Source organism: Miniopterus schreibersii, assembly GCF_964146895.1.
Source record: "Miniopterus schreibersii genome assembly, chromosome: 1".
In the NCBI taxonomy this organism is placed as follows: Eukaryota; Metazoa; Chordata; class Mammalia; order Chiroptera; family Miniopteridae; genus Miniopterus; species Miniopterus schreibersii.
In genome coordinates this window covers 96,946,989-96,971,065 of record NC_138101.1, presented here as the reverse complement: position 1 = coordinate 96,971,065, position 24,077 = coordinate 96,946,989, and the positions used below count along the sequence as shown (strand labels likewise).

At 35.9% G+C, this 24,077-nt stretch overlaps 1 pseudogene across 1 annotated transcript; it reads right to left on the bottom strand.

Moving 5' to 3' along the window:
* Positions 1-17,174: 17,174 nt before the first annotated feature.
* LOC308568162 (dehydrogenase/reductase SDR family member 7 pseudogene) lies at positions 17,175-23,758 on the bottom strand (annotated as a pseudogene). The gene is made up of 2 exons: positions 23,700-23,758; positions 17,175-17,786 (listed from the first exon to the last, which is right to left on the bottom strand). The product of its transcript is annotated as a dehydrogenase/reductase SDR family member 7 pseudogene (transcript).
* Positions 23,759-24,077: the final 319 nt, after the last annotated feature.

Below are 24,077 nucleotides of genomic sequence, written 5' to 3'. Positions count from 1 at the left end.
ATGGTGTATGTGGTGTATGAAATCTTTTTAATGTATTCCTGGATACAGTTTTCTAATACTTTGTTGAGGATTTTAGCATCTATGTTCATCAGGGTATTCATCATAATTAAAATGGCCAAGGTTAAAGAGAAAGAGAGAACCTTAGGAGCTGTAAGAAAAAGAAAGTTAGTAGCCTGGGCCAGGTGGCTCAATTGGTTATAGCATCATCCCACATGCCATAAGACTGCAAGTTTGATTCCAGGTCAGGGCACATACCTAGGTCATGGGTTCGATCCCGGGTAGTTGCACATTTGGGAGGCAACTGATTGATGTTTCTCTCTCACATTGATGTCTGTCTCTCTTCCCCCTTTCCTCTCTCTAAACATATCTTTGGGTGAGGTTAAAAAAGAGAAAGAAAAAGACGGTTTGTTGCCTACAAGGGAGCTTCCATAAGACTGTCAGCTGATTTCTCAACAGAAACATTTCAGGCAGAAGGAATTGGTATGAAATATCCAAAGTGATGAAAAGCCAGGACCTACAACCAAGACTACTTTACCCAGCAAGGCTATCATTTAAAACTGAAGGAGAAATAAAGAGCTTCCCAGACAAGAAAAAGATAAATGAGTTTGTTACCACCAAACCAGCCCAGATATTACAAGAAACTTCAAAAGGCCTGCCTGAAGAAAAGGGAAGAAGAAGAAGAATGGGGGGAGGGAGGAACAAAAGTAAAAGAATAAAAGGGCAATAACTATGTACTTATCAATAATCACTTTAAATGTAAATGCCTTAAATGCTCCGATCAAAAAACAGAGTAGCTGAATGGATAAGACAACAAGACCCATATATATGCTGTCTACAAGAGACCCACCTCAAAAAAAAAGATACACAGAGACTAAAATAAAGGGATGAAAAAGGTTATTTCATGCAAATGGAAAGGAAGAAACTATGGTAGCAATACTTAATGACAAGATAGACTTTAAAACAAAGGCCATAAAAGAAACAAAGAAAATACTACATAATGATAAAGAAAGCAATTCAACAAGAAGATATAACCCTGTCCAGCCAGCTTGGCTAAGTGACTGAGCATCAGCCTATGACCCAAGAGACTGAGGTTCGATTCCTGGTCAGGGCACTTCTCCGGGTTGTGGGCTTAACCCCCAGTAGCAGATGTGCAAGAGGCAGCCAATCAATGACTCTCTCATCACTGATGTTTCTTTTTCTCTCTCCCTTGTCCTTCCCCTCTCTGAAATCAATAAAAAAATATTTTTTAAAAAAAGAAGATATATCCCTCGTAAACATTTATACACCCAACATAGGAGCATCTAAATATGTAAAGCAGCCTGGCTGGATTGGTTCAGTTGCTTTAGCATCATCCTGTGCACCAAAAGTTTGCCAGTTTGATTCCCAGTCAGGACATGAACGGAGGCAACTGATTAATGTTTCTCTCTTGCATTGGTGTTTCTCTGTCTCTCTTTTTCTCTCTCTAAGCATGTCCTCGGGTGAGGATTAAAAAATATATGTAAAGCAAATCTTGATGATCATAAAGGGAGAGATTGACAGAATACAGTTATAGTAGGGGATTTTAACACCCCATTGACATCAATGGATAGATTTTCCAGACAAAAAATCAACAAGGAAATGGTGGCCTTAAATGACACACTAGATCAAATAGATTTAATTGATATCTTCAGAGCATTTCACCTCAAAGCAACAGAATATACATTTTTTTCAAGTACACATGGAACATTTTCTAGAATAGACCACATGTTAAGACACAAAAAAAGTCAATAAATTTAAGAAGATTGAAACCATATCAAACATCCTTTCTGATCATAATGGTATAAAACTAGAAATCAGTCACAGAAAAAATCTGAAAAACCCACAAGGACATGGAGGCTAAATAACATGCACCTAATCAATGAATGAGTTAACAATGAGACCAAGGAAGAAATCAAAAGGTACTTTGAACAAATAAAAATGAGAACAAAACAACTCAAAATCTATGAGGCACAGTGAAAGTAGTCCTAAGAGGAAAATTCATAGCATAAGAGGCCTATCTTAAGAAAGAACAAACATCTCAAAGAAACAATCTAGCTTTACATTGAAAGGAACTTCAAAAAGACAAACAAACAAAGCCCAAAGTGAGTAGAAGGAAGGAAATAATAAAGCTGAGAGCAGAAATAAGCAAAATAGAGTCTTATGTAACAGTACGAAAGATCAATGAAACCAAGTGGTGGCTCTTTGAAAAGATAAACTAGTTTGAAAAACCTTTAAGCAGACTCATCGAGAAAAAAACCAGAACCCAAATAAATAAAATCAGTAACGAAAGAGGAGAAGTAACAAAATGACACCAAAAAAAAAATAAAAAGGAATATAAGAAAAGATTATGAACAACTCTATGCCAACAAATTGGGCAATCTGGAAAAAATGGATACATTCCTAAAAATATACACACAATCTTCCAAAACTGAATCAGAAAGAATCAGAGAATCTGAATAGATGGATTACAATTAGTGAAATTAAAGCAGTAATCAAGTAACTCACAACAAACAAAAGTCTTGAACTGAATAACTTCACAGGCGAATTTTACCCAACAGTCAAAGCACCTAACACCCATCCTTCTTAAACTATTTCAAAAAATTTAAGAGGAGAGAACATTCCCAAGCTGATTTTACAATACCAGCATTATCCTAATTTCAAAACCAAATAAAGATACTACAAAGAAAAAAAATTATAGGTCATTATAGAACATTTTATAAAAATTGAAAACTATTTTTAAAAAATTTTTGCAATATTATCACATCAAACAAAAGTATTTCCTCCTATTTTCTGTTTTGAATAAAACTTGGTAATATTATAACTAAAATTTAATCCTAGTGTTTTTTTATCCTAAATATTTTTGTAAGCATTTTCCCCATGACTTCAAACATGCTTCAAACCTTATTTTTAATAGTTGCTAATAGGATACTCTGATTTAATTGAAACATGTCTATCAGTGGGTTTCTATTTTGAAAAGTGTGATTATTTGCAGTTTTCATACAAATGCATGGATGTAGAGCTAGGAAGAAAGTATAAAATTCCTTCTTTTAGCCTCTACCATCTCCATAACTGCCCTTCATGGCAGTTAAAATGTTACTTTCTTCTTGAAGACTCTTGAAGGAAACTCTTTCATTTCATAAATCCCAAATAGCCTATACATCTGTTCCTTTCTTGTTGTGGCAGATTTACTCTATTTTAAATAACACTTTAGGGGGAAATGCCATGAATTACAAGACATGTAGACAACTGATTCACTCTCTTTTAAGAATCTTCCCATCAGATTGTTCCTCACAAAGAGATTTATTAAATTTTTGTGGTTACTGATGACCCAATTAGTAAATGAATTTAAGTCAGAGTTACATACCTAACAAATGTAGAAAGTGAATGGTTAACACAGGCCTTAAAATATGTAGAAATAAAGACCCTTAGTTATTTCCAAAGCCCACAGGTACATGAACAAGAAAAGTATGTATTCAGGGACAGTAAGATGTATTGTTTAGATGCTGCTTAAATTGATTAACTTTCATCTCTTGTTGTAAATTGGGTCAAACTCTTAGTGGAATATAAGAGTTAATGTACTTTTCAAAGGTAAGGAATTTCCCAGTAGTAATTTTTCATTATTATGGAATTCTTTTTTTAAAGTAAGGGTGACCACAATACTATGGTGCAGTTCAGTTATCCCACACAAATTTATTGACTGCCAGGAACCATCTGAAGCATTAATTATAGAGATTAGTAAAACATGGTTCCAGCCATTAGGTTAGCATTCCTATTAGCAAATATTCTGCTGACTTTAAGAGTCTTCTCTTGATTTTTTTTTTTTTTTTAAAAGGATATTCTGTTCTTATTGCAATTTTGCTATGGCATGAGTCAGTTCCCTTGCTCTTGACTATTTTATGCTGAATTTCTGGGGCTTTTTTAAAATCCATATTTATTAATGTTAGAGAGAAAGGTACAGTGAGGGAGAGACAAAAACATCCTGTGAGAGAGAAACATTATCAGTTGCCTCCCATACGCACCCTGACAGGGGACCAAACCCACAACTTGGCATGTGCCCTGACCAAACTGGTGACATTTTGGTGCATGGGATGATGCACAACAAACAGAGCCACACTGGCCAGGGCATATGCTGAATTTCTTAAAATTGCAGAATATTTTACATTTAGGTAGCTTGACATTATAATTGCTTTGCATGCATCAGATTATTTACTTAATAATTATTTCTAAATATTTTAAATATGCTATTGGGAAACAGATTGAAAGGATATATAAAACCAAATCTCAAAGAATATCCTTAAATTTTGTTTCATTACTAATTGCTCTATTTTAGTTCCACATTGTGGAAATAATTTTAGTACAACTACTTTCATTTAGTTTGCTACTCTTATTTTATCCCTTTCTTAGCAAAATTAAAAGTAAATATTTTCTAATACAGCTTCCCCTAGTAAATTTTTATTCTTTAACATGACCAGACTTATATGTAACATGTTTTAAACTATGATATTAAGATGCAGTATCTTAAGATCAATTCAAATTTTCATGAAATTTGTATAGTTTAAATTAAATGCTTTGCTTTGATTTTGTTTGTAAATTGTATTTGTATTTTACAAGCTTCCATCTTAACATGAGAATAATAATCTTAGAAATTATAATCCCTTTTGCTAAAAGTTTACTTAAATGACTAACCTTGACAGCTAAAAATCTAAAAGAATAGATTTATTAGATTTATTGATTTACTAATTTTCCTTCTTTCAAGTCTGACTTTCACCAGCTTCTGGCATTCAATCAAAGGTTTTTTTTCTTACAAGAAAGAAAATGCTTTCAACAAAATAAATTATAACATAAAATAAGTGCCATTAATTTATTGACAGCTAAACATTCTCTCAAAGAAAAATCAGTTATGAAAATTTTAATAATGCTATTTATATATCTGTTATCAATTCCAAACTGAAATATTCTGCTTTTATCATTAATTAAACATTATATAATTGAAATGTCCACATCTTATATTCTATAATAGACAACAAGGACTGGTCATATTTTGGCTAGCTATAATCAAAGTGTTAAGACTTATTTAAGCTAAGAAAGGAATATTATTTATAATGGAATAATGCTCATATATCACTAGTTTCTGCTGAATAAAGAAATAACATGGCACTCTTCAGATACACACTAAGAGTTAAGGAATTCCTGTTCTTTTTATAGTGTTCTTAGGCAATATGATTAAAAGACTATTAAGTAGGGATAATGCTATTCTATTAAAAAGAAAGAATATGTTACTGTCATTGGAATGCACATTAAGGTAAATAAAATATATTATTCTAAAATGTGAGTGCACAATCTGAAAACAGAGGTGGTTCCTTAAAGAAAGCAGATAAAAGTAGTAAAATTAAAAGGAATCAGCAGGCTGGCCAGGCTTGGCTCAGTGGTTGAGCATCGGCCTGGGATCCAGGAGATCACAGTTTGATTCCCAGTCAGGGCACATGTCCGGGTTGTGGGGTCGATCCCCAGTCGGGGATGTGCAGAAGGCAGTCAATTAATGATGACTCTCTCATCACTGATGTTTCTATCTCTCCCTCTCCCTTCCTCTCTCTGAGATCAATAAAGATATTTTTTTTTAAAAAAAAAGGAATCAGTATAAATATCTTAATTTTTAAGATTTACATAATCTAATCCATTACTTTTATATTTGTCTTTCATGATATAACTACTGTATTTTGTTTTTCTTACCAAATATGAGAAGTGTCGGTAGTGGTAAAGGGCTTAAGCTCTAGAGTAGCCTGTCTGAGTTCAACCAGGTTGGTGAATTAGAGAACTACTTAAATTCTCTATGCCTCAATTTTCTTATCTATAATGAATGGTAATAGTCCATCCATTTGTGGTGAAAATGAAATATGTTAATACATGTAAAACACTTAAATTATGCCTGAGCACACAGTAAGTACTCAAAAGTAGCCATCAAATATATACATATACAGTACTGTCTTTGTCAGCATGGGCTGCTGTAACAAAATACCTTAGACTGGATGGCTTAAATAACAAATGTTTCTCATACCTCCAGGGGATGTGAAGTCCAAGATCAGGTCCTATCAGATTGGAGTCTGGTAAAGGCACTCTCTTGGTTTTCAAAGGCCTGTCTTCTTACATACTCATGTGGCCTTTCCTTGGTTTATGCATGAGGGGAGAAAGAGATCTCCTGTTTCTTTCTTTTTCATAAGGGCATTAATCTCATCATAAGACATTAATCCACCTTCCTGACCTAATCTAACCTTACCACTTCCCAAAGATCATGCCTCTAAATACTATTTTACTGATAATTAGGGGTTCTACATATAAATGGGGGGGGAAACAAACATTTAGTACATAGCATATATGTGAATAATGTGAATATATGTATATATTCAGAAGATACATAAATAATAAGAACAGGAAAATTTCTTTGGATTAGAAAGTGCTATTTCATTAACGTATATGCACTTTGCTCAGAGCTTGTAATAACTGTTAATACTCAACAAATATTAACTTTATTATTTGCATATATTTATCAGAATCTAACTCAATTCTGCTTTTAAATTTTAAAGACTTTATTTAAAATGTTATTTTAACTGATTTAAAAATAGTTTTCTCTATTAAATCATCATTTTAAAGCTTATAAGAAAATGATGCTTACATGGTTGACCAAACATTGGACTTTTTACCTAACTTCCATAATACGATCCAAAATACACCCTTGTCTCAGAATATAGTTGACTCTTGAATAATGTGGGGGGTAGGTCACCTTTTGGCTCCCCAAACACTTAACTACTAATATGCCGCTGTTGACCCAAAGAAGACTTACTGATAATACAAATGGTCAGTTGCCACATATTTTGTATGTTATATGTATTATGTACTGTATTCTCACAATAAAGTAAGCTAGAGAAAAGAAAATGTTAAGAAAATCCTAAGGATAGTTTTTCAAATTGTTGCAAATTTCCAAATTTTTTCCAATATATTTATTGAAAAAAATCCACATATAAATGGATCCATGCAGTTCAAATCCATATTGTTCAAGGGTCAAATATAATTATACTTGCACAAGATAAATATGATATATTGTAGCATCATCTACAAAGGCCATTTCATTAATAACATGGTTACAAATAAAATTCAAAATCTTCAAAACACCAAAAAGAGTTGTAAATATTTCATGGCAGATTCAGGCTCACACTTACAGAGAATTTAGCAATCCGTAACCCAGACAGAGGTAATGACATTTGGCATCAAAGTGTCAAAAGATTTACCTGATAAAGAAAAAATACCCCCATTTTATTTAAGTAAAGAGTCAATGTTCAGCAAGCTTTTTCTCCCTGTAACGGTAATGATTTTGATGCAACTATCCCTCAGCTGTCAGAATCCAAAGGTCAGATTTGACCATTTGCTATTTTTAAAAGCACTTACTGGGCCCATCTATCAGCTAGCCTGAAATTTGCAGTAACTATACAACTAATTTTGAGTGCCAGTGTGAAAGGAGGGAATAATGAAACAGAAACTGTAAGTTACCCCGTGGAATTCAATAATAAATGTAATGTGCTAGGTGGTTTTGAAATATTAAATTTTGGAAACTCTACTTATCTCCAGTTAATAAGAAGGTAAATTGCTTTCATTTTATCTAATCTACCAGACAACAGGGGAGAAAATCACATTTTCCCCAAATTACTCGTAATTTTCAAAGAATTTTTTTGTTTTGTTTTCTTGTTTCTTTTTCTCTGTAACCTCAAGCATATTCTTAATCATTCTCAGAGTTAATTTCTCAACATACTCTGTTACCAGTCCAAACTCTACATGCCCTACTCTAAAAGGCACAAATCAGAGTTTGGAGTAAGGAAAGGTTTATTGATCAAGAAAGCATCAACAAAGATGATGGGAGTCCTAGGAGTTTCTAAAATCCATCTTAAGAAAGTAGATTTCAGGAATCTTTTATGTCAAGGAAAGGGAAAATAAGAGGGTCTGTTTTTGTAAAAACTCTGGCCCTAAAGAGAATTCCTCTAATGATTAGCATGTCTAAAGCAGGAGCTATTAGCCTGAAGGCCATGGGAACAATGCAGACTTGCACACGATGGAGTCAGAGACCAAGCATTTCATTCTGTTGCACCCCATTAAGAATTTCAACCTCTTTCACAAATTTCCTGTGGTATTGATTATTAATTCTACAAAATTACTTAGACTAGTAGGTTGTATCTAATTTTTTCAGCCAATAATTTAAAGGGTTTCTCTACTTAAAGAGTTAGGTATAATTAGCCCTTCCACTGAGAGACAGATCTGATCCAAACTTTTACTTTCCTACTGTTGAAGGAGTCCCCCCTCCATTTTTTCTGAATATGTTTATAGCTTTATTGAAGTATAATTTACTTCATTAAAGATAAAATTTGCCCATTATAAGTGTATAAATTGATGGCTTTGAGGAATCATGCACAGTTATGTGACCATAACTACCACCAAGTATAGAACAGTTCCATCACCCTAAAACATTTCCTCTGGCCCCTTTGAGTCAATCACCTCCCCTAACCCTGACCCCACATAAATATAATGCAGATTGAGAATGGTTTAATATTAGCGGGAAAGGTATGATCTTACCCTCAGGCTTCATGGTTTTGTTTTTCTAATCTTGCTTTACATTGCACAGACCACATGTTTGTTTAATTATTTGAGTTGTAAGGAAAAGAAAGACTGGCTAAGTAATAGATATTTATTGAAAAAGTAAAACAGCAGCTCTGTTCTAATGTTTGGCCATCTATGCCTCCCATGGTGCCTTGGTTAGTGACACTGTGAGCAGTGTCGTCTCTCCTCTCAATACCTATTGATGTTGAGATTCTCGGTTTCTTCCTTAATGGCTGGTTCAGATGCTATCAGGCCTTGGGTTTCTTTGGCTTCATTGGCCAGTGGGTGGAATGAGGAGAGCTACACCATATCCTTTGACTTTTTACCATTAAATGATTCCACTAGGCTCTTGAATGTTTCTCTCTACATTCTGCTCTATTGTTCATTTCACAGCAGCAAACTGACAGTCTTCTCTGCACTTCCCAGTCCAAATCCAGAGAAAAATAGACTGATTGATTTAACTAAATATTTTCCACATTAATTAAGGGAACACAAATTCTAGATTTAGGTGGTATTCCTCACATCTGAAAGGGTCTTAACCAGTTCATATGTCCAGAACCGATCATACCAAGCTACCTCACAAATCACTGGCCTGCCTTAAGGAAGGCCTTATTCTCAGTCCAGCCAGTGACCAACACTGCCCTAATTAGAGTGTAGGACTACTTCTCTGAGCAGACAGACAGTTCATGAGTAAGATTTACTGAATACTGTTGACATATCTAATACAATAAATATCCATGTTTGCATGCACATGTGCACACAAACAACACATTGGAAACCACACATTGGAAACTGGTAGCATTTTACCTGCTTGTTTTAATATAAAGTGGATGTGGAGACTTAACCTATACAGTGACTCAGTTATCTACACTTTGGGGAAGTCTGGACATTTGTAACCTTGGTACTTCTACTCTGAATTATGAAAAAAAATGTCTGGAAGAAATATTATGGTGTATAGTTATAAGTCAAAATTTAATGTTATGCAGTTCCAGTTAGAGAAACTCTGATATAGTAAGTGCTAACTAGTGGTTTTAACTATCAGTTCTCAATTACTAGATCTGTAGATTCATGCCTGGCAGTCTTCAAGAGAACCATTCCCAGACATAGAGTTTGGGTAAGAGTGGCAGAGGCTTAGGGTTTATACTTGTAAATCTTTTCTACATGACTCAAATATGCAGCCATGTTTACATATCACTGGCCTAGGAAATCATTGTTGTCATTTGGACTCACTTCATTCACTTTTACCTGGTTTGAACTTCCCAAATAAAGCTTAATCATACCTGGATCTTTCTGGTGACTAGCCCTTGTCCCAGGAGCCCACCAAGAGTTACCTCATTAGAATAAAAGACACTCCTATCACTCAGGAAATTCCAAGAAGTTTAAGAGCTCTGTGTCAGATGCTCCTATCACTTAAAATTATGAGTCCTAGAAGCTTTTTGTCAGGAACTGGGTCAAAGATCAAATATTAGAACAAAAGATTCTCCTAGTAACCTTATTTACAAGGTTTTAGAAGCTATATATCAGGAAATAGGGACAAAGACCAATTTATATTTCTTATTATGTCACAGAGCTCATTAACTCTGGGCATTAAAAATGAAATAAACTAAAATAATTTAAACAGTATTATGGATATGCTACATTTATCTATTTATTTGTTAATAATTACTTTAATCTATTTAATGATTTTACTCTATTCAGAGTACTTTATTAAGAAGTTTACTTTTATTAGCCTAATTTTCACACAACCCTATGCTATGACTAAGATCTATTTATTATCCTCATGTTACAAATAGAAAACCAAGGCATGAGAGGTTAAGTTAACTCCCTCAAGGTCACATAGCTAAGATATGACAAGGCCAGACAGTCTGATTCAGGACTCATACTCATAGTAAAATGCTACCTCAATTATATGTATATATATATATATATATATATATATATATATATATATATATATACACACACACACACACACACACACACAGTATTACATACCTAAAAATTAACTTAAGCACAGAGGCAATTAATTTTACTATGTACAACTCAGAAGCAGTCTTATTTCAACACAAAGCAAATACCTCCCCAATAAGGATTAATAAACACATCTAGTCAGTGTGACTAGAAGCAAAATTTCTGTCCAAGGTCCTGGATCCCACCCTCTTTCAATCTATTCCTTCTGTCCCTAACTTGCATTGTCTGCTTATTGGGCCACATGCTAACTTTTGATGACAGTAATTCAGAGCTTTTGGACTCCCTTTGCAGTTACTCACTGTCAGAGTATTAAAGGGTAAGATTTGCAATTCTTACAAAGAAAAGCTTCTACAACCACTGCAATTACTGTTTTATTGTGATTATGGCTACTTTTGATTAAACTCTGTGGGTGAGGGTTAACAAAAGCCATCTCCCTTCTACATGAGAATTTGACCTTTGTTTAATTTTCTAGCCCAGTTTTCCCTGGGAGACTGGTATAGAATATCAACTGTATTAGGCAACTTTACTCATAGTAAAAATGATCTCTGAGTGGTAGATTGCATCTGGACTGTATAAACTACACTTTGTGGAAAGGCATAACTTTTGGGACATGCTGTTCTCATGATTTAATTCTATCACTTTGCATAGTCACCTTGCGTTGGAGAACTGTGTCAATGTAAGGAACGTCCAAACCTGTAAGAATTTTTATGAGTTTATCTGAGCCAAACTGACGACAATTGCCGGGAAGTAAAATCTCAATGAATTGAGAAAATGTTCCGGAAAATGGCAGTTTTGCACCTTATTTTATACATCACAATAAAAGGAGGAGACCTAAAGAGGTTTAACTGAAATTCATCAGTGATAGATTGGGGAGCTGAAAGCAACACAGGAAATCTCTGGGACTGGATGGAAAGTATAATGTAGAGACACATGCTTCTTCCACATTGGTAGGTATAGGACAGTTAACAACATTTACAGCACTTAGAGAAGGTATGCAGGGAACAAGATAATAATGAGTGGCTCGTGGCCTCCTGCTCCTGTGGGAGATTGTGCTCTGAGGGGTCTGGAAAAAAGTGGTTACTCAGATATTCCAAAGGTATGTTATCTAGATGCAAAAGAGACAATAGACAGGCTCAGTTAAGGTAAAGATTGATCTTTGTCAGGGAAGATACCAGCCTAGGACATGGCTACACCCATGATTGGCTTTTAGTTAAGAAGTTTTAATTTTAGGCCATTCTATGGGGTTACTTTAGGTCTCTTGAGCTTGTGGCAGCCTCCCCTGAGCTTGTCAGCTTTAGTATATGGCCTCTTTTTCATCCACAAATGAAACTATTTATCTTAGAAATGGAATTCAAATTACTAAACAGAGTATTTCCCTCCAGTATAAATCCACTCAATACTTATGAACTCTATTTTAATAAGTAAATTTGTTCAATATGCAGATTAAATTCCAATGTTAATTAACATTTTTCTAGAAAACCCGGAATAATAAAATTCAAAGAGAGTTTAAATTGTAATTTATATGAACATTAATTTCTATATTGATAAATTATGTTTTCATAGTAACTTGCATTTTAATTGGAAGGGTAATGATTCTATGTACCCAAAATTTTTAGTTGTGGAACATTTGAGCCACTAAAACTTAAAACATAAGAGAGAACTGTGAGGCTTAAGTTGAATTAACTAAGGAAAGAGCTGAGTGGCTAGAAGTAAAAGGATTAAAGAGAAAGAAATAAAAAAGCCAGAGAGGCAGGCAGGTTGCCCAACTGTGGGACTGGGAGAGGGGAAATTATTAAACTCTTTCTTTCTGACCAAGACATACTTTCTGGACAGATCCAAGAGCATCATTAAATTGCTTAAGTCTATGGGCCCTCTTTGGTCTGTCCTAGATGTATATAAACTGCAATCCTTCCCACTGTTAAAATTCTGTACTTTCTAATGAGCAAGTTTATTTATTTATTAGTTAGTTAGTTAGTTATCTCCTTTAGTTCACTGGAATAGAGCTACAATTAACACATAGTCTTATTATCTCCAAATATACCCAACTAGTTGAGCTTTTAACAAAATATAGCTTATAAGTAATATTGGTTATAGTATAATTAAATTATAATATGTTCTCAATTCAGAGACAATCTCTTCTAATCATTCTGAATATTGAGGCAACCAATTTTAAACAAATAGAGATACACTAAGTTAAATAAAATTAAAATAACCCCAAAATATTAGTAGCTTAATATATTAATAGTTTCTCTTTCTTATGTCATAGTTAATAGATACACACATCACATGTCACAGTTAATAGAATGTTGGAAGAGAGGTGTGGTGCTGATCTGCTTCACATATTCATTTAGGGACCCAGGAGCTTTCCATCTAGTGATCCAACCATATTCCATGAGTCTATTTTTAGAAAAGCAGTATACACATTATATTTCTTTAAATAATTCCCTAAAGCCCTCTGACTCTAATTCCATTCCATATAAAGTATTAAAATTGCATTTTTCTTAAAAAGAAAAAGAAACTGCTGAATCTAAATAAACCAGAAAAACTTTAATAGAAAATCTCATTATAGACTAACTTCAGCATGCAAATATGATAAACATAGGCATAAATGTATAAAACTATAGTCTAAATTTTTATAGCAATTCACCTTTAAGGCATAAAAGATAGAGGGCTACAAATCTATAGCTCAACAATTGCATACCTTGTAGGAAAGGGACTATATTTCACCATATTACAGAGGCTAAAAGTAATTAACTGTAGAAAATATAATCACAGTTATTAATGTCTCAAATGTCTTAGCTTTGTAAATCCTACAAAGCTAGTAAAAGTCTGATACACTAATATGAATGTACAGATAGCACAGCAATATTTTAACTCACATGGTCCATTTAATGTGAGCTGTGAAGCATGGGCACAGAAGGCCAATTAAAGATGAGTTAGGAAGTATTTTTCCGGCCTCATGAATTAGACAGACCAAGTACACTCTATTGCCATTTGCTTCCTAAATCACCCAACCTACTGGAGACCTTATAAAATAAATGCAACTATTGTGACTCAATTGATAGAAAACTATTTGTATAGAAGGGCTCAGCATTTCCCACTAGACTTTTGTCTTTTTATATTAGCTATTTCAAACAGCTTTTTCCTTACTCTGGTAAACAACACAAAATCTGTGGGAAACTGCATTTGGCAAGCTAAGCCACAGTTTTCCAATTAACCAGAAGAGGAATGGTCATAATGAAATAGGATGATTCCAGATACTATATCTGAATTCTCTTTCACCTGCCTCTTAGTATCCTTGATTCTTGAAGGAGATACTAAGAGAAGAAACTCTAGAAAAATATACATGTAACAGGATGTTAAAAAATGAGTCTCTGCTTCAGTTTCAATCGAAGTAGATACACATCAAATATAGAAATGAGTGCAAGACAGATCACCATATGCAAAATTTTAAAAGAAAATGTCAATAGCAACAATTCTTGGACACTTCAACCAAATCAGAGATATTAAGTTGGGTCAAAATACAGTAAAACCTTGATATAATGGACTAATTCGGGAAAGGGGGTGTACTTTAATGCCTGAAAGTTCGTTATATAATAAAGCAGGTTTTCTGAATGCATATGTTAAAAAATGACAAATTAGTTAGATTACCTGTTTTTACTTATGTAGATACATTTGTATAATTAAAATTAAGTATGTATGATAAGTTTAATTTCTCAGAAAAGTTTTCTATATGTATCACTGTAATTTTAAATATATACTGAATAGGTCTACTAAATGTGTGCATTCACCAGTCACTGCCAGTAAACAAATGCACATGACTGGGGCATGTTTAGCCCCTGTCAGAACATTGGCTGCCACATGTTAAAACTGCTGCAGAAAGTCACACCATGCAACAACAAAACCAATTACTATGTGCATGCAGTGTGATCATGTGCTAATCATTCACAGAACATTGTTTATAAGCAGTGACTCTTGGATTTAAATATGTGGACTATAGTTGCAGAGATTAACAGGAAATGTCTTGGGCCTCCCAAGATTTCATCAAGGGTCAGGATAAGAACACTGCCTCTCTGAACTAATTTCATAGAAATGAAAGATAAAAATAAAACTGTGCTTTGATTAAAAATGAATCACATCTGTTAAACATACAAAGGAAACAATAATTATGATTTAAAAGGACTTGGCCCTGAATGACTAGCTTTGCACTAGTTTTTTTATTTTTTATTTTTAATTCCCATGAAACAGTTTTTTATATTTAAAAATATTAAAATTTAATCAAAATGTGATCCAATTTTTTTTATTTTTTTTTTGAGATGAAAACATATAGTGCAGGAAGATTAAAGATAGCAGCAGACTAAGTGGAAGCTACACTGACACTCTCCCTGGAACAAACTGGAATTACAAATGAAATATAGAAAAACCATCCTGAATATTCAACTGCAACTGAAGACAAGCTGGAGAGCACCCTCATAACCAAGGAGCAAAAGTGGAGACCACATAGAGACTGTTAGGAAGTGTGAAGGTGCAAGAGGTCTGGCTGGGCTTCCACAGGCATCAGCTGTAGGTCCAGAGGGATGTCTCAGCTGTGGGGGGTTCGCCTGACCCCAGGCTGGGCTTCCCAGCCAAAAGCACCAGAACTGAGAAAGGTGCCCACATAACATCTGGGTATGAAAACAGCAAGGTTCTGTCTGTCAGAAAGAGGTGGCTGGAAATGCAGGCATCCTCTTAAAGAGTCAACACACAAAGTTCGTATGCATCCACTCACCTTGGGCTCCAGCTGAGGGAGAGCAGAGTGGACTGGACCTGTGTGAGGACAATGTAGGGTGGTAGACTCTGGAGATAGCGCTCAGAGAGCCCCCCACCCTCCCCCTGGATTCCTGTGCTGAGTCATTCCCCCATACTACAGAGGAAATCCATCTTTAATAGGAAGACATTTACCTTTCAAGCAGTTTTTTCCTTAGGGGGGAGCAATTGCCCCACCATGCCAGAAAGCCTCTAGCCCTACCCCATGGAGTTTCTACAGCCTGAGGCTCATTAAGAGAATCAGATTAATCAGCTTACAGTCAGAGGAAGATTTCAGAGTGCTTTGAGTCTTTTCCTGATCTGCTTCTGGACCTAGGCCTTGAAAAAACAGACTTTGGTGTGCATCCTGGTCCTGTCCAAAAACATCCAGTCCCAACAGAGGGGACCTCAAGCCGAGGGTTGTTGATAGCTCCAAACAGGGTACTCAAGGCCAGTCACAAACAGTGCCTGACATTGGCTTGCACCAGGAACTTTCCAAAAAGACTGAGAGTCCTAGCAGGCCTACCTAATACATAGAAACAAACCCAAACAGGCAGCCAAAATGGGGAGACCAAAAAACAAGCCCCAAATGAAAGAACAAGAGAAGTCTCCAGGAAAAGAGCTAAATGAAATACAGATAAGCAATCTCTCAGATACAGTGTTCAGAATCCTGATTGTAAGGATGCTCAACAGCATGAAAAAAGATATAGAAACTATGAAAATGAACAGTCAGAAATGAAGAATGACATAGTACAAATAAAGAATACATTGGAAGGAATAAACAGCAGATTAGAGGAAACTGAGTATCAGATCAGTGAATTAGAAAACAGGGTAGAAAAAAATCACTCAGTCAGAGATACAAAAAGAAAAAACAATTAAAAAACAGGAGGACAGACTATGGGAGCTGTGGGACATCATGAAACATAACAACATTCACATCCTAGGAATGCCAGAGGAGGTAGAAAGTAAGCAAGTGTTAGAGAATCTGTTTGAAGAAATAATGGCAGGAAACTACCCTAACTTGGTCAAGGAAAAAGTCACACAAGTTTAGGAGGCACAGAGAGTCCCAAGCAAGAAGAACCCAAAGAGGCACACACCCAGACACATCATAATTAAAATGCCAAAAATTCAAGACAAAGAGAGAATCTTAAAGGGAGCTAGAGAAAAGCAACCTGTTACCTATAAAGGAGCCCCCATAAGGTTGTCAGCTAACTTCTCATCAGAAACTTTACAGGCCATAGGGGAATGGCATGAAGTATTCAAGGTAATGCAAAACAAAAATTTGAAACCAAGAATATTCTATCCAGCAAGGCTATCATTCAAAATAGATGGTGAAATAAAAAGCTTCCCAGACAAAAATAGGCTAACGGAGTTTATCACCACCAAACCAGCATTGCAAGAAATGTTAAAGGAACTGCTGTAATTAGAAGTAGAAATAGAAACACTGCAAGAAATGTTAAAGAGACTGCTGTAATAATAAGAAATAGAGAGAGAAACATAGGCAAAAAGAATTAAAATGGCAATAAATAAGGACCTATCAATAATAACCTTAAGGACTTTAAGGGAGAGATCAACAGCAGTATAGTCATAGTCTTTATGTTCACTTCTTTTTTTACCTTTTATTTATTGTTTATTACATGTTGAAGGAAAGTTGTGTCTATTAAGAAGTAAAATCACAAGTTAGTCATTTGTGCACAAAAAATGGCTATTTTCATGTTTTCCGTTTTTCCTTCAAGGGGCTTGAAAATTCAAGTACTCTGTCAGTCATGTTTTGTATTCCAGGTTTTAAAATAAGAAGAATCTGCATCCAGACCCTTCTTAAAGTTCTCAGTTCTTCCTTCCCTAATTTTTTTGTTAGCCACCAGGCCCAGGTGTCATATACTGCCACAAATATACCAGAAACAAAAAAGGTTGATCCGAGATCCAAACTTTTTTCAAGTCATTGGCCATGCAGATTAACATCAGCCGCAGACAACTGGTTGTCATCTTGTAAGACTGGTCTACATCACTACGTACAGTCTGTATCATTCATTAGGGCATTCTTCATGATATTTGATTGCACAGGTCCTGGGCAAATGTTAGAAACTACGATACCTGGGCATGTGGAAAGTTCAGTTCGGAGGCCATTTAAAAAACCCGGAAGAGCATGTTTGCTTGCACAATATCCATTAGAAACAGGCGCAGACAAGATACCCATGAAGCTGTTCACAGTGAAAATCTTTCCTTGCTCCCTTTCGATCATGTGAGGCAGAATGCACTTTGTCAAGGACACTGTCCCTAAGTAGTTAAGCTCTATCAGCTCCTTGTAGACATCTACACTAGTTTCTACACACATAGAATGCTGAGATCTTCCACCATTGTTGACCCATTGACTTCACTGGACAGATCTTCCAGACAAAAAGTCAATACAGAAACAGTGACTCTAAATGGCACACTAGATCAGATGGATTTAATTTACATTTACTGAACATTTCACCCCAAAGCTGTCGAATATATATTCCTCTCAAGTGCACATGGGTCATTCTCAAAGACAGACCACATGTTAGGACACAAAACAAGTCTGTACAAGTTCAAGAAGATTGAAATCATATTAAGCATTTCAGATCACAATGGCATGAAATTAGAAATCAACTACAGTAAAAACACTTAAAAACATTCATGTGCAGGCTACATAGTATGTTATTAAACAATGAATGTGTTACCAATAAGATAAAGAAAGAAATGAAAAACTTCCTGGAAACAAACAACAACCCAAAACACACAACAACCCAAAATCTATGGGACACAGAGAAAGCAGTCCTAAGAGGGAAGTTCATAGCACAGTAGGCCTACCTCAAAAAGCAAGAAAATTTTTAGTAAACTAACCCTACAACCTAAAGAATTAGAAAGCTCCCATGTGAAGTCGTCCAGACTAGGGCTTTTTTGTGCTGGGAGATTTTTATATTACTGCTCCAATTCCATCAGTTGTTTTTAGCCTTTTCAGGTTTTCTGATTCTTCCTGATTCAGTTTTACATGATCTCACTCATATGTGGAATCCAATAAACAAAATAGACTGAAGAACAAAATAGATCCAGAGATATAGAAGCGTGGAACAGACTGATGAATCACAGTGCATAGGTGGTGGGGGGGGAGTGAGTGGGGAGATATTAATCAAAGAACTTATATGTATATATGCATAACCCATGGACAGAGACAATGGTGTGGTGAAGGCCTGGTGGGGGGTAGCGGATGCAGGATGAAAGGGATCAATGGGGAAAAAAGGGAGATGTCTGAAATACTTTCAACAGTAAAGATAATATTTTTTAAAAAAAGAAGAAAAACAACACACATATATTCCAAAGGAGTCTTAGACTAATGTGTATATTTTCTGCAGGGGTCACTGCAAATGTCTTCAAAGTGTATTTAATTGACAAAATTATCAAGTTACAGAGCAATGCAGGAAGTCATTTGCAGCAACACACATTCATTGGCCCTGTCATCCTCTTCATGCTAGAATTTTTTCACTGAATAAAAACTTCTGCAGGGGCCCTCAGCTTTACAAGTCAGCTAAACCACTGTAAATCATAGATCATCTCTTATTTACAATAGGCAGGCCAAAGCAGTTGAGTAAGTTTCTGAGGCCAGTGTTCTTTGATTATCAGAATTCAACCTTACCAATGATAATAACACATCAAGGAGAAAATCAGTTTCTCCCAAAAGCATAAAGCATTTGACTAAATCTTTTCAAGCGCTGGGCAGGTAAAAAAACATCTACAATGCCAAGTTCTCAAGGAAATATTCACATGACAGCTTGATTGAAACAATTAATTGAGAAATAAATCCCCAAAATGCACATCAGTGAACAACCAAAAGACCAATGAATTAATAAAATATATTTTATTCCAAAATCCCTGCCATGGTTCTGATGCTTGCTCTGTCTTTTCAAATTATGCTTCTTGCCCTTTAATATGTGTTGCAATTTTTTCTCAATAGCCAGGATGAAGTACTGGGTAAAAGAGTCTACTGTAAAAAGGCCTTTAGTGATGTGGTGATGAAGCATGGGGAGAAGGGGCATTTTTAGTCCTATAAATTGGAAATTGATCTCTCTCTTTCAATGACTTTTGCCTCTGCCCTGTGAACTTCACAAGTGATTTTCCATTTTCTCCCCACTTGGGTGGAACAGGATACCTAGAGGGTGCTGGTCTTTGGTGCCTGTATTTCCCTTACCCCAGATCAGTTAGTCTCTGATTATTCCACAGCTAGTTAGGCTCTAGTTAACTAGTTTCTCCTGAGGGCAGACCTTGTTAAGTACAGAATGCTCTGAGTATTTCAAGTGGTTAATTTTCCCCCCTCCTTGCCAGAAACCCGAGGTGATTTTTCTCCCATATTTATTGGTCAGTTTTAGTTCTTTTCTAAGACCTGGTCCAACTGTTACCAGAGAGGCCCTCCCAAATGTGAGGGGCTCTCCTCCTTGGCTCTTGTCATGCTCTTGAGAAGGAATTCAGATGAGTGACAGCAGTGTTGAAACAAAGCAAGTGAATTTGTTCAGGAAGCAAAGCAAGCAAATTTATTAAGATTACACTTGGCATAAAGCATAAGTGGGCAACTCTGCTAGTCTGAATGCCCTGCCTTATAGGGGTTCAAGGGTTTTATACTTTTTCCTCCTATCGGTTTCAAGGTTCCCCGCCAGATAGACTAGATTTCAAGGTGCCCCTTTTACATTGTTGTGGCTTTTCCCAGAACTTATGAGAACATCTGGTGATTTTTAACTGCTGACTTCTTTGTTCACTGGGTGAAATAAACTTCCATTTTTTCTTCCCCTTCCCCTCCTCCTGCCCTAGCAGCTATCTGTTCTGCCACATTTCCCCCTCAAATGATACCATCCAAATGCTTTGGGGTTTTTGTTATTTGTCCCCCAGACTTCATTTGTCTTTGGGTTTAGCTGGTATAAATGACATTAATTGAGTATTTTTTTCTCCATTTCTCAGGCCAGGGTACTTTAAGGTATGTATTCTCTGGTTGGGGAGGAGGTAAAAATGATTTGCTCTCAAGTGTCCTTGGTTGGGGAAAACAAAGTCTTGTGCTTCACAAACTGTCTACAAGCTGCCCAAACTATTTGACCTTGTTTAATTTTCTTGTCTCAGTTTCCGCATTCCACTTGCCCAGGAATTTCCTTAGCTTCTTATTATCCTGCCACACAAACATCAAAAAGCAATCAACTCAAGAAATTATGGTTTTAAATCCAAAGTCTCTATGGGCATGGACAACATCCAAGTATTTTTTTAATTCTGAGGTCATCCTTCTAATTACTCTGAACTGAGAGCAGCAAACTCCAATCAGACAAAAATTCACTAAGTTAACTAAAGCATGTAAGGAAAACAGATAATTCTACTGTCTGTGTGGTGATTGTAGGCATTTCTTGAAGACTCAAGAAATAACTTAGTGAGTTATTCCCACCCCAACAAAGCTGCGAAATGAGTCGCTCATTAGTGGGCGTTATGCGGTCAGGTACAAGAACAATAATACGTTCACTGTGTGGTAGATGATTACAAGTAGACCCAGTGCTGAGACTACAAAAAACAGTCATGGCCACTGAGGAATCTCATACCAATGTAAAATACCATCCATCCTTCAGGCTGATGGGACAATGTCCTCTCGTTAGTTTAGGGCTCATAAATAGCCTATAAAGATTTCTGTTCTATAAATATCTTCTTTATATACCTGATAACCCTTTAGACTTAGAACCTTAAGAATACATGATTTTTGACTTAAGACAGTGATACTTCAGCAAGGCTCTATATACGTTAGAATCACCTGGGGAGCTTTTAAACCTAAATATTCTCCAAGCTACATTCTCAGAGTGTCTGATTTTATTGGTTTGGGCTACAGACAAAAGAAGACTAGAAACGGGGCTGATTTTGGCACACTGTAGTACTTACGTAGAAGGGCGCACTTGTATCGGGTTCTGTGTGTTAGAGTAAATGAAAGATGAAATCCGTAAGCACATTATAGAGGTATAGAGAAGAAGGGCACAAAAAAAACAAGGTAGAAATTGAAACTGTTCACTGTAATATTTTGCCTAGAACCAATTTTAACTCATCATCATGGCTTAATAAGAGTGCCAAAGTGTGGTGAAGAGGAGGTGACACAAGGTGAATTTTAGAAAACCTGTCCTATAAGCCTATCACAGTTCACTTCTTTCCAAGAATAAACACAAAAATGTTTGACAAGCATTGTCTTCATTATACTCCTTAGCTTAGCGGGTATTTCCCCTACTTCAGAAGGAGGAAATTTTCATGGAGACAATAGTAACCCAACAAAGGTCACCGAGCAGTCTTTGTAGCTCCCACAGGGAAAATAATGACAAGCTAAACTTAAGTGATGCCTTCCTTTCAAAGAGAACTAACACACATTTCCAGGTAGAGCAAAGTGGCAAGATTCACCACTCCCTGAGGACAATGCTGCCACTTAAACCCACAGATTTAACAAAACACAAAAGAGTTTATGGCAGATTCCATTGCTACACCTCAAATTCAAAAGCTATGACACCAGTAAATAAGATTTCAAACCTTTTCAGAGTGTTATAAATGTTTGTGGAGTTAAGATTTATTTTAAAAGTGTAGCAAAATTGCTTCCATAACAAAACAAAAATACTGGCTTTCTAAAATATTACAAGTTTTGTTCAAAAGACAGAATCATTTGGAGAGAGAAGTTTTAAAATAAAATAAAAAATTTTAATCCAAAAGCAAACCTATACTCTGTAACTCATTTTATGGAGAAACAAGTAAGATATAATGTGGGTTTTTTTTTTTAAATTTTGCAAGGAGGAATTCTTGCCTTTCCAGAGCATATTAGTGTCATCTGAACACACAAAACAAAGCAATCGGATGTGTTTTATGGTGTTACACAATGCCAGGAGATTATGATGGCAACATGTTTCAAACTAAGTAGCTCTGATATAAACATTTTATTTAATTTTTCTTTTTTAACAGAAATTACATTTTGGAGTTAAATTATTAAGCAACCAAATGGAAAATAAGCAAAACTACAAGATCACTTTACCTCCAGATGATGTTGTTAGCAACCAAGACTAATGGCTGGGACATACAAATTACTGCCCAAGGTGAGCTGGGAGTCCATCTGCTCCTTCCTATTCGATTTCTTGAAGCTATTCTAACTGCTAATTAACCGTGAAAAGTTGTGCTGTGAACCTTTCACCTGACGATCTTCCGAAAGAGTAAAAAGTTCTTAAGGAGCACCCAGAGCAATGTATATGTAATCAATTGCCGTTTCAGTGGTGACCTGCTGTCTTGCAGAACAGAGTCTCAAGCTGTGATTGTTCAGCTCTTGGGGGAGAAACTTTTTTACTTTTTACTCGCTAATATACACAAACACATCCATTGGACTGTTTGAGTCATTTGGTTGGCTTTTCTCATAAACCTTAGCTCATTAGATGATCAGACCCAGGAGGAGGGCAAATCTGACTCCTATCCTACCTTATATGCAGACAGTGCAGGAGGTAGTCTGTCTTAGTATGCAGAGCTCAGCCTCCAGAGTCAAAATATCTCACTGCTTCTTCTGGCTTCACAATTACAAAACTGGTTCTCAGCCCTGGCAGCAAATTGGTATCACCCAGGGAGCTTTAAAAATTGCTGATGTCTGACTCTCTCTCCCCCGAGATTTTTATTTCATTGGTCTGGGGTGAAGCTTGGGCATTAGAGACTCTTTAAGTCCCCCCTGATGATCCTAATGTGCAACCAAGGCTGAGAACAACTAACTTAGAAGGAGGTTCTAATTAGATCTGATTATCATCTCCTAAGACACTACTAAGGCTAGTTTCCTGGTTGCCTTTGGAAACCACAAGACAGTGAGCTCCTCTGAACTATGACCCCTGTAATATATTTCCGTACAACTCTTCATCTACACAGTTTCCTACACCTCTGTCACCTTCACATACTCTTCCACTTTACCTTAGGTAACTCACAGTCAGTCTTCAGAAAAATCACCTCACTCAGTAACTATAATTTGTTATTATTCAGTTTCTATTATCCTACTCTCCATAGCTAAGATATTGTTGGATCCTCTTTATCCCAACTCTAAGATTTATTTGTCTCACTGGGAGACCTCAAATCCATTGATATTTTTTCCTCCATCATGTGTTTCATAAATTTTTTTCCTTACCCTACTTAGATTCCATGGTCCATCACAATTCTCACTGCTTTCTGCGTCTCTTCCTCCAGTACACTAACTAGGCAAGATCCCAACTCTGATCAGCTTCTAGTCCTCACCTACTTCCTACCTTTACCTGAGAAGCTGAACATTGCCAAAGAAAATCTCAGATTCATGCTGGTCCCATGTGGTCATGAACACATACCTTGAGGAGAGAAGTAATGTTGCCTGAAATTCCATAAGTTTGCCATAGTAAAATTATTATCTCACTGTTAGATGACAATTATTTGCTTGTCTCTAATAACATTCAAAATCCCATCTTCCCTCCTAAATCTAATTTCTTTGCTCTGATTTCTATAGTAAAAATAGGAATACCAAAGATAACTTATTCATCCTTCCGTTATCTTATCAAGATCAGCAGTGACCTCCACGTTACAAATCGGATGCTCAGTTTTCTTAGGACTCCACCTCTTAATCACTTCCTTCTTCCTGAAAAACTATCTAATTTGGCCCC